A 17,072-nucleotide genomic window follows, 5' to 3' on the forward strand; every position below is an offset into this window, starting at 1 on the left:
CCAAGGACTCCAATTACAATCAGGACAACACACGATTTCTTTTTCCACAGTCGCTCAACTTCAATTTGCAAGTCCCGGTACTTTGTGATTTTTTCTTGCTGCTTATCTTCAATCCGTGCATCACCCGGTATTGCAATGTCAATGAACTATACTTTTTTCTTTTCAACTATTGTTATGTCAGGTGTGTTGTGGACCAAGTGCCTGTCAGTCTGAATCCTAAAGTCCCACAAGATCTTGAGTTTCTCATTCTCTAAAACTTTCTCAACCTGATGTTCCCAGTGGTTTTTGCTGTACTCAAATTCAAACTTCTGGCACAATTTCCAGTGAATGATCTTAGCAATGCGGTCATGGCGTTGTAGATAGTCAGATTATTACTACTACTACTACTACTACTACTACTACTACTACTATTATTATTATTATTATTATTATTATTATTATTATTATTATTATTATTATTATTATTATTATTAAACAGTATACACAGCAAACAAGATGACCATGCTGGATTTCGTATCCCAAATCACTAGTCGAACACTTCCCAAGCGTTTAGGACTGCCTATATAATAATAATAATAATAATAATAATAATAATAATAATAATAATAATAATAATAATAACAACAATAACAACAACAACAACAATAATAATATATAATTATTATTATTATTATTATTTAGAAAATTGTCCTTTTTTTGTTGCTGTTGCTACTTTTTGTGGCAGAAAACTTAGAATAAGTTGCCAAAATAATTTATCTTGGGAAAGTATAGTAGTTGGTGAGGTATTTTTTTTATCCAACATGAAGGCAAGGAAATCTGGGGAGCCTACCTAAGAATAACTGCCCAAGGAACTGAGATCCTTGGTGAAATGAGGTCATACAGCCATAACTGATAAAATAAATTTATAAATATATATTTTCATGTGACATAGCAGGCTTGAAATGAACCAGCAATTGAGGGCAAAGCTGTTAATGATTAAGGAAATATTGTGTTGCAACAGACGGTCTCGAGATAGGAGAGTTGGAAGCAGCGTTTCTCAACTTTAGCAACTCGAAGAAATGTGGACTCCCAAACTTCCCCCGCCAATTATATGGGGAAAGATGTTTCTTCTCATCAAAACAAAGAGACAAAGGTTTCCACCCAATCAAGGGAATGGGGATTTTGCAGTATCCTTCCCCTGGAGTGGGGAGGGAATGGAGATTTTGCAGTATCATTCCCCTGGAGTGGGGTGGGAATGGAGATTTTACAGTATCATTCCCCTGGAGTGGGGAGGGAATGGGGATTTTGCAGTATCCTTCCCCTGGAGTGGGGAGGGAATGGGGATTTTGCAGTATCATTCCCCTGGAATGGGGTAGGAATGGAGATTTTGCAGTATCATTCCCCTGCCACACCCACCAAGCCACACAACACCCACCAAACCATGCCCACAGAACTGGTAGTAAAAAATTTGGATTTCACCACTGGTGTGCTCCCTATACCATTCCAAACGGCTATCCAATCTCTTCGTAGAAACTTCCAGCGATGGTACACCCACAACCTTGGAGACTCTTTGGTGTTCTCCTACAATCTAGGCCTCTGGAAATATTTTTGAAATCCCATTAATTTTGGTTGCCGGCAGCGTGGGACGAGAACTGTTGGTTAAATCATCTGCAGAGGCCCAGCTCCTGGAGATGAGAATGCCGCTAACCGGCATTCTGGTTAACTTCTTGAGAGAACATTTTGTTTTCATGTAGATTTTGGTTTTGAGTTTTCCCCCCCCCCCCTCTCTCTCTCTTGACTTCAGTTTCAGTTTCTCTCTACTGTTGTTGTTTTTAAGATTAAAAACAGAAAGCAGTTGGTGTTTGTTGTGGTGGCTCGGAAGCCTGTCTGAGCATCTTGTAAGAAAAGTAACCAAGTAAAATTAGAATATCTTCCCTGGTATTAACATTTCAGCTTTTCTACCGTCCGTAGCAAATACTGTGGTTTGTCTGCAAAGCTTCAGCAAAAAATCTGAGCCTCCAGAAGGCTTCTGTAATTCTTAAGGATTATGCATCTACACCCAATTGTGGATTATGCAGAATTGCACACTAAACTGGCAAAAGCCTTGATAGTACAGTGGTCTACGCACCCTGTTATTAACACAGCTGCCTGCAATTTACTGCTGGTTCGAATCTCTCCAAGGCTCAAGGTTGACTCAGCCTTCCATCCTTTCTAAGGTAGGTGAAATGAGGACCCAGTTTGTGGGGGCAATAAGCTGACTTTGTATAAAAAATATACAAAAGTATGAAGGCTATTGCTTAACGCATTGTAAGCCGCCCTGAGTCTCTGGAGAAGGGCGGCATATAAATCAAAATTTAAAAAAATAAAATAATAAATAAATAAATAAAAAAGTTGTATGCATTTTTTTTCTGCCACTTCACCGCCTTTGAAGCTACAGTTGCCAACATTTAGTTGGGGACATTCGGGAACTTCAACCTGGCCAATTTGACAAATGGTGTGTTTTGTTTGAAAATCAAGTATATATGATAGAGGTCCATTTCCTCTATTCTTGCCAAAGTTTAACCAGCAATAACAGGATTTTAATCAGAGATGTGGAGCCTGACGGTATCTCCTCTGCATTTGCCAGGTTTTTTTTTTTTAAAGTGTTGTAGCAATATTTTTGTAACACTGATGACACCTCGCTGTAAAGAAAAGGGTGTGTGATTCTTGAAGGATGAGTTACGTGCCGAAATCCATGCATTTCAAAATCAGAAAATTTGGTTCTCTGTTCTCACTTTGTCACTACCTTCTTCTGGAATGCTTTTTTGACTTCTGGGACCTAGGACCTGGGATCTCCTGATGGCCTCCCATCCCAGGACACACATATAACACAGAGAGAGATTGTCTTTCTGTCTGTCTATCCTTCCGTCCGTCCGATAGACTTGTGTATAGATACAGTATATGCGTATGTAGAACAGTATGTGTGTATACAGTATAAAGGTAAAGGTTCCCTTCTCATATATGTGCTAGTCGTTCCCGACTCTAGGGGGCAGTGCTCATCTCTGTTTCAAAGCTGAAGAGCCAGTGCTGTCCGAAGATGTCTCCATGGTCATGTGGCCGGCATGACTAAACACCAAAGGCGCACAGAACACTGTTATCTTCCCACCAAAGGTGGTCCCTATTTTTCTACTTGCATTTTTTATGTGCTTTCGAACTGCTAGGTTGGCAGAAGCTGGGACAAGGAACGGGAGCTCATCCAGTTATGCGGCACTAGGGATTCAAACCGCTGAACTGCCGACCTTTCGATTGACAAGCTCAGTGTCTTAGCCACTGAGCCACCACTTCACTATCGTATACGGTATATGTGTGTACATATAGAAACACAAACACACAAAATGTATCGATATATGTCTATCAAGAGATATAGAATGTGTTTATCTGATATTTGTGTTATATACAGAGTATGTATATAGAAGAGATAGAAATAGAACATATGATACACATATATATTTGTGGGTGTATACACACAAATATCAACACATATCAACAACCTCAGATATGCAGATGATACCACTCTAACGGCAGAAATGAAGAGGAACTAAAGAGCCTCTTGATGTGGGTAAAGAAGGAGAGTGCAAAAGTTGGCTTAAAACTCAACATTAAGAAAACTAAAATTAAGAAAACTAAGATCATGGCATCCAGCCCTCTCAATTCCTGGCAAATTGATGGGGAAGAAATGGAGAAAGTGACAGATTTTATTTTCCTGGGCTCCAAGATCACTGCAGATGGAGACTGCAGCCAAGACATTAAAAGACGCTTGCTCCTGGGGAGGAAAGCTATGGCAAATCTAGACAGCATACTAAAAAGCACAGACATCACCCTGCCAACAAAAGTGCGTATAGACAAGGCTATGGTTTTCCCAGTTGCAATGTAATGGCTGTGGAAGTTGGACCATAAGAAAGGCTGAGTGCCAAAGAATTGAGGCCTTTGAACTCTGGTGCTGGAGAAGACTCCTGCGAGTCCCTTGGACTGCAAGGTGATCCAATCGGTCAGTCCTACAGGAGATCAACCCTGGCTGCTCCTTAGAAGGCCAGATCCTGAAGTGAAACGGAAATACTTTGGCCACCTAATGAGAAGGAAGGACTCACTGGAGAAGAGCCTCATGCTGGGAACGATTGAGGGCAAAAGAAGAAGGGGACGACAGAGAACGAGGCGGCTGGATGGAGTCACTGAAGCAGTAGGCATGAGCTTAAATGGACTCCAGAGGATGGTAGAGGACAGGAAGGCCTGGAGGAACGTTGTCCATGGGGTTGCGATGGGTCAGACACGACTTCGCAACTAACAACAACAATATATGTGTGCGACGATTATCCTATACCTATCTTATCTGCACTACTATTAATCTTCTCATTGTTCCCATCACCCATGTCCTTCCACTTATGACTGTAACTTTGTTGCTTGTATCCTTACAGTTTATATTTCCTCATATGATTCGATTGCTTATTTGTTCCCTATGACGATCATTAAGTGTTGTACCTTACGATTCTCGACCAACGTATCTTTTCTTTTTATGTACACTGAGAGCATACGCACCAAAGACAAATCCATTCACACTTGGCCAATAAAGAATTCTGTTCTGTTCTGTTCTGTTCTGTTCTGTTCTGTTCTATTCTATTCTACTCTACTCTATTCTACTCTATTCTACTCTACTCTACTCTACTCTACTCTATTCTTTCTCCTCTCCTCTCCTCTCTTCTCTTCTATCCATCCATCCTATCTATCCATCTATCCTACCCATGTATCCATTCTTAAAAAATCTCGCCCACGTTTTAGTTTCTGAGTCTTAAGGGAACCTTCCCCGTTCATTTCCAGCCAGTCGATAACGACGGGCGTTCGCCTTCCTGTATCCGGAGGGCGCTAAAATCTTGGGGAATGCCGCCAGTCCGGAAAAGCTGCCGTTGCCTCGTTTCTTGCTTCTTTCGAGGGGGGAAAAATAATCTCTTTTCACGCCCCACCGACCTTCGCCTGGCTCCCCTCCTTCGCCGTCTCCCCGAGAGTCAAGCGAGCGCCTTCCCGCACGGGCTTCCTTTTCAGCGGGGTTGGTGGGAGGGGCTTGGAGAGGGGGGAGGAGCGGCGCGCGGGTGGTCCAGCCTGTCCGGCGGGGCAGAGGCGGCTGGGCGGGGGGGGGGCGTAGCCTAGGGAACGCCCCTTCAGAGGGGAGAGGGCGTGGCTGGCCGGACCCTGCCTATAAATACTCCTCCCGCGGCGCCGGACTGAGGAGAGGCGTGCGGGGTCGCGTGGGTGCAGGTGGTCCGTGGCGCTTCGTGAAGCGTCCGTTGGTCGAGAACGGTTTTTGTTTTTTTTTTGAGGAGGCGGTGAGGGGGTCTCGGTCCGTGCTTCAAAGCGCCCCTCTTGTCTTTTTTTCCTCTCTCCTTCCCGGCTCGGTGAGGGTCTCGGCTCGGGGCAGCGTCTTGAAAGGGCTCCCGCCCGCCCAGGTGAGAGAGTTCGTCGCGCTTTTTTACGCCCGCCCAGTCGGTCGTTGAGCGAGCGGCTGCTCCCGTCGTCCGCGAAGGGCTGGTGGGGAAAGTTCTGGGGAGGGAAGAAAACAAAACTGGGGGCGGTCGGGCTGGGTAGGGAGGATGGGAAAGGGAGTCGAGCGCTGGGTTTGCCGAGTCGACCTCGCCGGGTTGTTGTGAGTGGGGGGGGAGGACTAAATAGAGTGAGAGGGGGGGAGGTACGAGGCCAAACAAACATGATACTTCACCCCCTCCCTCCCAGTCTGCCCCATTCTTTCAAAAGGAGAAGTTTTGAAAAAGTTTGGAAAAGTTTTGCCCCCCACCCAAAAAACCCCCTCATCTACTCCCCCCCCATCGGACTTGAGCTTCTGACCCCCCCCTCCCAAAAAAATGATGATTTTCTTTTGCAGTTGGGCATCCTATCTTATTTTCATATCTCTCTCTCTCTCCCCCCACATCATTCTTCTGCCAATGGACACCCCAAGTTGCTTTGCCTGCCTTCCTTGCTTAGTGGTTTATCGGAAATTTGGCCTTATAGGAAGAAATGGACAATTCAGGCTTTCTTTTTTTAAAAAGAAAAGTAAAGTAAAGGGGGGGGGAGAGCCTTCTCTTGTCAGCTAGGTTTTGAGGACCACAAATTTCCTAGGATGAATTATGGGGGACCCCAGATGAGCCTCCTTGTTTTGTTAGGTCAGCAGAGTTTATGCCAAGAATGGATTCTTTAATGTCCTGTTCTTGGCTGGCTGGAGAGGCAAAATTGCCTGTGTTGCTTTCAAAAGTTATTCTAAGTCTTGCTTTTTTTTCCCCCTTGTCCAGAGTTGCAAAATGTTCAAGCGAATTCACCTGTTTCTGAAGCAATACTGACTCTTTTTATTTTGGATTGCCTGATTTTTGAGATGGTGGGAGTTTAAGATCAGTGTTTCTCAGCCTTTGGGGCAAACTTAAGATGTGGTTAAGACTCCTTAATTCTGGGAGTTGAATCCCTACATCCAGGTTGAGAGCCACTGATTTACGTGACTCTTGTTTTAACTTTGAAAAGTGCAGCTGGGCTGACTTATATATTGATCTGTTCGCTGTTGAAGGACAGAATATGAGATGAGTAGCAACAGAAATGAATATTTGTAGCTCAGGATTGAACTGGGAGGTCCTCGGTGCTCTCTGCTTGGTTGTTTTCCTGCAGACATTTCATTACCCAACTAAATAACATTCTCAGTGCTAGAAGGGAGTGGAGTTTGCTCTCTTTACATACACATTTAGAGAGCAAACTCCACTTCCCTTCTAGCACTGATGATGTTACTTAGTTGGGAAATGAGATGTTTGCAAGAAAATAACCAAGGACCCCACAAGTTGATTTTCTTAAAAATCAAAGTAAAAATTCCCTGAACTAGAGTTAAAACGACTTAAGTTTTCTTGTAGTATTTGGCCATCTTTATCTGTTTAATAGGGTAGAACACAAGGAGGGAAGGCTGAAAATATTCCCACGACATACTAAACTTGAATTAGTAAAATGTAGTGATAGGTTTACATAGCATTACTATACACCATCTGTTTGCTGCCTTAAAACTGTGGGCCTGTTCACACAAAGCATTAAGTCAATGGCTGAGCCTCAAACCTACCCAGCACTGTTCCAGTTTAGCATCTTGTATAAAAAGAAAATTTAAAAGTCGGTAAGATTCTATTGCCTTCCAAACACCAGCATGCAAATATCAGGTTTCCCTTTAGTTTTATTCATTTTCAGTCTGCAGTTTTCTTGGCAACAAATAGGAAGTGATTTGCTGTTATTTTCTTCCAGTGCTTTTCATCTTCCCCATATAGCCTGTATCTCTGGCATTTCCTGGTGGTGCCCCATCCAACTTACAACTCTCTGGATCCTATTAACTTTTCCAAGATCAGCTAAGACTGTGTGCACTGTGGGGACCGTAATAAGCAGAGTTCTTTAACATGGTAGAATTTTAAAAATGCACATTTGGGAGGAATAAACTGTTAAACTGTTAGGCTTTGCAGAGGTTTTACATGGACTGAAATTCATTGCATCAGCTGAATAAGGTTTGAAGACAAAGAAGACCAGAGATACAAGTGTGAATCTCATAGTCTGGAAGATGATTTTAAATAGCCTGGAACGCTTGTAAAAATCGGATCAGAAAGCTTTTCTTTCCAACTGTATTTTTGTTTTTGTTTTGTCAGAGGACGCTGTTTTAATTGCAGCTGAATGATTCCTCTGGGATCTTGCTATAGCTAGAGGGTGTAGTTGGATTTTTCAAACTGGTGTGGTCACAATTTATTTGCTTGAGTTGCCAGGAGGTAGCTGCTGCTTAGATAATACTGGCGAAGGGTCATCAGATGAAAAGATAGTCTTCGACTTACGACCACAATTGAGCCCAAAATTTATTTCTTAAGTAAGAAATTTGGTAAGTAGGTTTTGCCTCATTTGTTAAGGGGAATCACTGCAGTTGTTAAATGAGTAACCTGGTTGTTAAATGAATCTGGTTTTCCCCATTGACTTTGCTGGTCAGAAGGTCACAAATGGTGATCATGTGACTCAGGGACGCTGCAACTATCATAAATATGAGTCAGTTGTCAAGCATCCAAGTGTAAATCACGTGACTGGGGATGCTGCAATGGTCACATGCCTGAAAAAATGGTCCCGAGTCACTTTTTTTCAGTGCTGTTGAAACTTTAAATGGTCACTAAGTCAACTGTTGTAAATCAAGGACTACCTGTATAGGGAAACTATGACTGGGAGGGAAGTTAGGCTGTATATCAGCAGGGCTTCTCAAGACTAAGCATGTGAGAACTTTCAACTGCATAAATTTAAGCTGCCTGGAAACCCTCCCACAATGTGTGGTCACCACATTATAAAAATGATGTTGAGGCTCCACAAAAAGTGCAGAGAAGAGCAACCAAGATGATTAGGGGACTGGAGGCCAAAACATAGGATGAACGGTTGCAGGAACTGGACATGGCTAGTCTAGTGAAGAGAAGGACCAGGGAAGACATGATAGCAGTCTTCCAATACTTGAGTGGCGGCCACAGAGAGGAGGGGGTCAAGCTGTTTTTCAAGGCACCTGAAGGCCAAACAAGGAATAATGGATGGAAACTGATCAAGGAGAGATTCAACCTGGAAATAAGAAGAAAATTTCTGGCAGAGCAATCAACCAATGGAACAGAAGTTGCCTTCGGAAGTTGTGGGAGCTTCATCACTGGAGGCTTTCAAGAAGAGACTGGACTGCCATCTGTCAGAAATGGTGTAGGGTCTCCTGCTTGGGCGGGGGGCAGGACTTGAAGCTCCCTTCCAACTCTTTTAATCTGTTAATGTGGACATGGTGATCATGGTGGCTCAGGGATTCTTGGAGTTGAAGGACTTTCTTCTGGAAGGTGCCCAGCTGTATTTTCAGTTCCAGGTGCAGCACTAATCCCTCCTGCCCTTATAGGTGGCACCGGATTCTTTTGGGGTAGCATGTTCTTAATATGTGAAGAAGAGTTTGCTTTCAGGTTTGGTGAATCCTTCAAGGGAGAATTCCTGGAGGTCCATAGATCCGTGTCCCTCAACCTTGTAAGAAGAGGGTCCTGCAAAGCTTCTCACTGATTTTCTGACTTAGGAAGGATGGCCAGAAGAGAGTCAAAGTTCACCATTCCCACTTGGACAGCAAAAGCTCTCGATATTCCCTTTGCCCTTCTTGGATAAACAGTGAAACAGCTGGAATCCTCTTGCAAGTTGGGCTGGCCTTGGAAGAGGGCTAGATCTCCGTGGGAGGTTCTTCCTGTGCTTGCAACAAGTTGTGGCAAACGGCTGTTCCTTGGCCCTGTCGTTGCTTTTGTGATGAGCTGCCTTAGGAACTGTGCCCAGATCACTTCTTATTAAAACAAAAGAAACAAGTGTGCGTTAATTCCATTTCTGGAATTTGTTGAATTATCAGTGTGTGTTGCCCTGCTCTGTAAAAATCCGCGTTAGGAACAAAAATATTCTTCTACCTACCAAATGATAGAAGAAGTCTTTCTGTGTGCTTAAAGTTGAGCCTTTCGTATCCTATTACTCTCAGTCCTCAAATCCCATAAACCCTAGTTACTGCACCCTGTGGACTTGAGTGTTGTAGTTCTTACAATTGTTTTTTGCAAGTCAAACGTCTAGACTACCTGTATCTAGAACAGCTCTGAGTAGCTTCCTAAAATTAAAACAGTAATATACTAAAACTAACACACCAAATAGCACAACACACAACTGGTGTATGGAGAGAGAGACCACAAAAAAGCTCCAAACTATATACTATGCCCACTATAAAAGGGGACCTGGCCCAGGCTTGGGTAAAGAACCAAATTTTCAAAGATCACCAGAAGGTAGATAAGATGGAGCCATCTTGATTTCCAAGGGGGCTGTTGCAAGGCAATCTCTTGGGTCTCATAAGGTGGCTTTGGTTAATTGGTGGGACCCAGAATAAATCCCAGCAAAGTACCTGAAGGCAGGACAAGAAGCCATTGATGGAAACTAATCAAGGAGAGAAGCAACCTAGAACTAAGGAGACATTTCCTGACAGAACAATTAAGCCGTGGAAAGACTTACCTCCAGAAGTTGTGGATGCTTCAACACTGGAAGTTTTTCAGAAGAGATTTGTCTGAAATAGTTCAAGATTTCCTGCCTGACCAGTATTGGACTAGAAGACCTCCAAGATCTCTTCCAACTCTGTCGTTCTGTTAAGTGCAGCATGTTGAAGCGAATTGGGCGGGCAGATATTATGGGAGATAGGTAGTCTTCAACTATCTACACCCCCTGCCATGGAGGCCTTCATAAGTGACAGCCAGCATCTTGAATTGCACCCAGAAACCAACATCTGTCTTTGCATAAATGTATCTTTGATGACATTTCATTGGATCAGGCCACTTTTATGTTTTGCTTATCCTTTGTAGAAGGAGAAGAAATTCCAAAAGGGAAATTTTTTTGGGGGAGGGCAGAATTCCATGAGTGATAGATGGCTTGGTCCTCTTGAAAATTATGTCTTTAGGCTGAGGCAATCTAAGATTGAGAAGCAAAGGCTGGCCGGCAAACATACATGGTTTGATAACTTTTCCTTTTGTTCGACTAGCAGACTAATTAAGCATTCTTTTTCCAACTTATTTAAGTTGGGCTGTTCATACCCATAGATGAAAAGAAAGCCAAACTGCGAAGAAGACATTTTAGGTGGAGTAAAACAGAAACAGTTCAATGAGTATTCTTTGGAATAGCGTTGAATTTCTTAGGAGCTTCAGATGAGCAGAGATGACTTCGGGGATGCTTTACATGTAACTCGAACAAACATGAACGTGGCATCGGAGGTGGGGGATGGGGTATTAAGTCAACACAGAGGAACTTTTGATGGGACTTCCTCATCCTCGCCACAAAACGGCCTTTCCAGAGGTGTTATAGATTCAGTTCCCATAAATCTTGGTCAGAAAGGGGATTCTCAGCATTGTAGCAAAGGATTCTGGGAATTAGGAGAGTGCAGACTGAGAAGGAGTTTGTTTTCCTGAAACAACAACTAAACTTGCCCTTTGTGATTTCAGAAAGTCGCATTTATTCATTTTATTCTACCTATAGGGGGCCCTCATTTCACCAGAGTGACTCTAGAATTGCCACAACATATAAAAACAAGTTACCAAAACAGCAAAGACAACTTATAAAAATATCCCAGATGAAAAATCAATCTTCAGGAAACTCAGAACCACGACCACAAAATCATTTAACAATGATAGTATAGGCAGATACACAAACATAGTTACACAATAGCCACTCACAGTAGCCTCTTGCATCAACAGACCTCGAGTGGTTTCTTTTATGATTATTGCTTCGTTTCATTTAAAACAAAGGTGTGTTTTCAGAAGAGGTATTAATCTGCGAATATACAGTCATCCAGTTCTAACTATAAATCTGTGCTGTTTTGAGATCAAGGTGATCGATGCTCACTCAGAAGCATCTCCGCAAAGTTTATTGAGTGCTAGAAGCTGGGTTTATTTGCAGGATCAATTGCTCTTCTAAAGCAGGGATCTCCAACAGGTGGTATTCAGCCGGTTCGAACCGGTTCGCCTGAACCGGTAGCGTAAATCGCTGATGGGCCCGCCCACCTGCCCTGGCTCTATGCTGTCCTATTTAGGCATGTTTTTGAGGCCGGGCGCATGCGTGGAAGGCAGGCGTGCATGTGAACCAGGCATTCATGTGCACGAAGCAAGCATACATGTGTGGCGAACCGGTAGCAACATAATGTGCAACCCACTGATGGTCTCCAACCATGGCAACTTTAAGACTTGTGGACTTCAACTCCCAGAGTTCCTCAGCCAGCTTTGCTGTCTTGAAGTCCACAGTTTTGCTGGCTGAGGAACTCTGGGAGTTGAAGTTCACAAGTCTTAAAGTTGCCACAGTTGGCAACCCCCTGTTCTAATGCATGACAATTCAGTTCCTTTGTTCTTCATTAGGGCAATGGAGGCAATAGGTTTGTGTTATTTTGGGCATGGAAGCGCATGCTTGGATGTGGGACTGAGCATTAAAAGGAGCATGGGTGTGAAATCAAGATAAATGCCATTTGGAAAAGGAGTGAAAAAAACCCCGCAAAGACACTTGTGATGAACATGGCTGACTATTGCTCCACACTGTTTATCCTTAACTCCTGCCAGAATAAGAAATAGCCAGCTGATTTTGGCCATTTGGGCAGAGATGAACCGTTGTCACACAAAGAATAAACTGTTATGAAACGTTACGCATTCATTCAAGTCGAAGTTTTCCTGGGTGCTTTGGAAATTCAACAGATAAAAGGACCTCTGTGCATACGAAGGAACAAGGGATGGCAGATTATCTGTGACAACACGGGTATTGTTTTCCCTGAAAAATAACAAAGGAGCATTCTTCCATCTCTGGGCAGATCCTATCAGAGAAAGCTAAGATCTGGGTTGCACAAGGGTGAAAACTCAGGGCCGTGTTTCAATTGGCAGATATCGCCGAGCCTCTGCCCTTATCTGTAGCTGCAGATACTACCAGCTTAATTGTCTTACTAGGGAATTTTTGCTGACATCAGTGTCTTTTTTTTTTTATGTGATGGATGGGAAGAAACATATTCCTAGGAGAAGAAAATATATCCCCGGAAATGGATGGCCTGTTTTCTCTTAACTTCTTAAGCAGAATAACATGCCCTGTTTGATTCCCTGCCTACAGTAGTTATGCAAATGTGTCAGGTCCCTTTAGAATCAGAATTGTAAATTCTGTAAATTGCAGGGTGGATTTGATTTAAATCACAATTTAAATCATGATTTAAATCACTAGTAAAAAGGCTTGATTTAAACCAACTTGATTTAAATCATAATTTTTAAAGAGCAACTGTCATCTCTGCTACTCCTTTGTCTGCTGTTGACTCACCGATAGTCCCAGTGTTGCAGAATATACAGCCTCATGCTACATAACTAAGCTCCATTTCATGCTGAATAAACTAAATTATTTATGTATCTTAAATAGAAAACTATCTTACGATAGATTTTTACCCCAAAAGTTTTTTATTAAAATAAATTCGATAAAAATCAAAAAAATCCAATTTAAATTAAAAAAATCCGATTTAAATAAAAAAAATCTGATTTAAATTAAAAAAATCTGATTTTTTTGATTTTTTTAAAAAAATCATTGATTTTTTATCCACCCTGGTAAATTGTAAACAGGGCTTTGTATTGATAAAAGAGAATATTTGTAACTCAGGTCCTTGGTGCTATCAGAGCTTGAGGATTTTCCTCCAGATGTTTCATTACCCAATTAAGTGCTAGCCTAGCCTAGCACTGATGACACTACCTAGTTTGGTAATGAAATGTCTGCAAGTAAACCACCAAGCTCAGCACCAAGGAACCTGCCATACTTCATGTTGGGTTTTAATTTAGTAGCCTGTCACTCTGCATGCTCAATCCTTCTGGGTCAGGATCGTGTTGTGATCAACTTTAATAAGGAAGTAATAGCATAAGTTTAATGCCGTAAGGAAGTTCAACAGTACTGAATTGGGCATTTAAAAAGGTCCTATTAGAATGGATCTGTGTGTGTGTGTGTGTGTGTGTGTGTGTGTGTGTGTGTGTTCAAGTGTCCCAGCCCATGCAGCCACTTGCTTCTTTTAACAACCTGTCCCCTGATTGGCTACTTTGCCAATTGTAAAGCAGTTTTGTACAACGCTTTGCTTGAGTTATCCTGAATCTGACCCTTTTGAAAATTTTCAGGAATGTTTAGCATCTGCAGTTTATGTTGTCTCAGCATTTCAGCCTCAGGCCTTCCTGGTGCCTTCTTATACCATTCCTTGCGGATGAATGCCAACTGTCCGGAGGGCACCCAAGAGACGTTTGTCATGTGTTCTTGTGTAATTTTTAATCGTGGTTGAAGAGCAATGAATGGTTTTTTAATTACAATTAACCTCATGCTGCAGATCTTGCCTAACTCTTGCAACTTCAACTTTGGCCCGCCTGTGAAGAATTTAATCAGGTGGCCTCCTAGGCTGGAACAGGCACAAGCAAGGTTAAAGGATTTTGATTAATTTTGGGTTTGTTGATTGAGAAAGTTGTGATGAAGTTTGGACGCATGCCATGGCTGCACTTGAGGTAATAAAAGAATGCATGAGGTTTATAGAATCAGATGTACAGATGTGGCATCCTATCAGAAAATTCATACTTTGGACATATGTCCAAAGTTGTGTCTTTGCACAACTTCATATTCCATAAATGAAGCTACCTTATTTTGGTAGCTTGAATTTTTTTTCATGCAATTTTTTTCTAGTGGTTAAATTCCTGTGTAATATATCAAAAATAGAATTTAAACAAAGCAAAGCAAGAAATTTTCCTGCTGATTTCTGTGCTTTTACTTATCAAAATGGTTCTGCCCCAACTATTTTATCATACCTCACACAGCACAATTACTTGCGCGGTATTCCAATTGTATTGGAATTGAATTCCCAAACTATCTCCATGATGGCTGGGAATTCTGATCCTACTTGTCTAAAAGTTTCCAGTTGGGAAAGGCTTGATTCACGATCATATCCACTATAAAGATAGGAAACAGGTGGCAGTTTAATTTCATGTTGGGAATGTGAAGGATTGTGTCATGGCAGAGATACATATAACAGAATTAAAATCATCCCAATGTTAACAGCAACAGAGGGAGGTTCTGCTCTGGGTGTTTTGGGCCAGTGTTCATTGAACTAAAATCTGGGTTAATCTGATTTGCAAATCAATGACTGGAAATAACATTCACTGTAGGACTCGGAGCTGGGACCCTTATCTTCCTTTCAGAAGCGTGGAATGCAGGATAAAACTATTTGCAATCTGCAGATTTGTTAATTATGTGGGCACATGGTGGTTTTTGCAGATGTTAGATCTCTCCTAGGTTGGATGAGATCAGATTTCTGACCCCAATCGTTGAGCAAATATCACCAACAGAAAGTCCTGTGCTGTACTTCTGTGGCTGAGATCAAGGACATTTAGTTTCAAACCATGGCTTGATGTATTGCCCTGATTTGAGAGCCTACGTAGAGAATCTTGCTTCATAACTTCTTAAGAAACCATTTTGTATCTGATTTTTTAGATGGTCCATCTTGACTTCCTCGAAGAAGCGGAGTAGAAAGATAGATTTCGCAAGCCTTAACGTCTACTCATCTACGCTAGTTAAATATAGTGTAGACTAGTGTTTCTCAACTTTGACAGAATGCTAGCTGGAGAATTCTGGAGGTTGAAGTCCACGCATCTCAAAGTTGCTGAGGTTGGGACACACTGCTTGGTGACCATGGTTTGAGAACTGGAATTTGCCTATTCTAAATTTGATTGTACTTTCTCAAGGCGAAGAGATAACATAGTTTGACAGTGCTTTTAAAGCTGCTGATTTCAATGTCCCAGCTTATTTAGCAGGCCTCAGGAGAGATAATCAACATGATCTGGCTTTATTTCACTCTATCCTGTTTCCCCGAAAATAAGACATCCCCTGATAATAAGCCCAATTGGGCTTTTGAGCACATGTGCTAAAATAAGCCCCCCCCCGAAATATTTAAACGCATGTGCAGCTGGTCCCCGCTATTTCCTCTGGTTAGGGTTAGGGAGGCAGAGCTGGAAATCAGGTAAGACGGCAAGAGGAGCCCCGTCTTGCTCCATGCACCCTAAAATAATAAGACCTCCCCGAAAATAAGACCAAGCGCTTATTTTGGGGTTCAAAATAATATAAGACAGGGTCCTATTTTCGGGGAAACACGGTAGGTAAAAAGGCCACCTTGCCTAGATGACCATGTGACAGGCAAAGTCCTTAATTTTAACAGGGCTTTTGAACTTTACCCAGAGAAGAAAAATTTGCTGATCAATTTCACCCACAGCCAGAATTGTTTGGTGCAGTGGGTGCGTTCAGGCTCATTAAACGTTTGCAGCCTGCATCTAGGTCATGTTTACAAAGGTTAGAAAGTGATATTTGCTCATGTTGGCCCAAGGAGAGGTTACACTGAGATACTCCTGCTGCTATGAGAATGTTTGCTTTTTTTCAGCAGAGCAATGTGAAGTCTTTTTTAAAGTGGTTGGGTTTTAGAGGAAACGCCGAGAGACTGCTAAAACGAACTCTCCTGGATTAATTCAGAAAGAAAATAGCTTGTAAATATCAATGATCTGACCAAGTGCAGTAATGTAGGAAGTTTTGAAAACTCACGTTTTGAAAAAAAAGGAGGGATTGTAGGAAGTTAGCACTCACCCCTCTCCTAGAAGAATGAAATATTTTAGGAAATATTAAAAAGGCAGAATATTATATTTCTCTGGATGAGAAATGGAGAAACATGTTTTAAAGACAAAGCAGCTTCCTGCCTCCTCCCCCCACCCTTTGTCAATGGGTCAGAAGCAGAAACTCAATCCCCCCCCCGCCACCTTTGTCAATGGACCTTCATCTGCAACACAATAGGACCCATCTAGCAACAGAAACTCACCACATGGCACCTGGGAAGATTACATCAGCCAGCAAGGCTAGTTAAGACCCCCACCCTCTGGGAGTCTGACAACCAATCAGGATACTCTTCCTATGCCCCAGGAAGTTCAGGGCTCAGAGAGGGCATAAAACCCGGGGACTCGCAGCATCTCGGCCCTTTTCTGTTCAGGAACTCAAACCATTAAACCATCTTTCCAAGCAGTCTCCATGTTTCCCGTGTCTTTTTCCCCACTTGGAGCTGAACCCAGAAGGACATTTCTTCCAACAGTAGTAAAGCCCTTTTGCATGTGGAGAAAGAGGCTGGTTGCTGCAGAATTTGCTTGCATTGAGGTTGGGAAACGGAAACCAGCTGTAGCTAAATTTGACCAAAGTCTTCAGACTTATTTCTAATCCGGCGTGTTCCGCTCCGCTTCAAATTTATTCCATTTTTTAATGATCGCTAGGTCTGCCTTCTGACAGTCAAGCTGGTCAAGGCGATTGGCAAAAATAAAAATAAAATAAAATGGATAAATGCAGCATCAACAGCCCAGAATGTTCAGAGCATGTAACATTTCAAACTCTTTGATTGTTCCCAAAGTCTTAAACTTCTGTTTACTAAATGTTGCTGGTTTTTTCAGTTCCTTGATAAGACTTTCAATCATTAAACGACTTCCTGAAAGCCAGACGCA

At 42.3% G+C, this 17,072-nt stretch overlaps 1 protein-coding gene across 1 annotated transcript in view; it reads left to right on the forward strand.

Annotated features, from left to right (window-relative positions):
* The first annotated feature begins 5,402 nt into the window (after positions 1-5,402).
* Positions 5,403-17,072, forward strand: part of NDRG1 (N-myc downstream regulated 1) — a 54,646-nt gene continuing 42,976 nt past the window's right edge. Inside the window, exon 1 of the mRNA XM_070942008.1 lies at positions 5,403-5,453. The gene's annotated coding sequence lies outside the window, so the exon portion shown is untranslated. The remainder of the gene's footprint in view (positions 5,454-17,072) is intronic.

This window comes from Pituophis catenifer, unplaced genomic scaffold, assembly GCF_029215685.1.
Source record: "Pituophis catenifer annectens isolate HBS135680 unplaced genomic scaffold, rPitCat1.0.hap2 SCAF_3, whole genome shotgun sequence".
NCBI classification, from domain to species: domain Eukaryota; kingdom Metazoa; phylum Chordata; class Lepidosauria; order Squamata; family Colubridae; genus Pituophis; species Pituophis catenifer.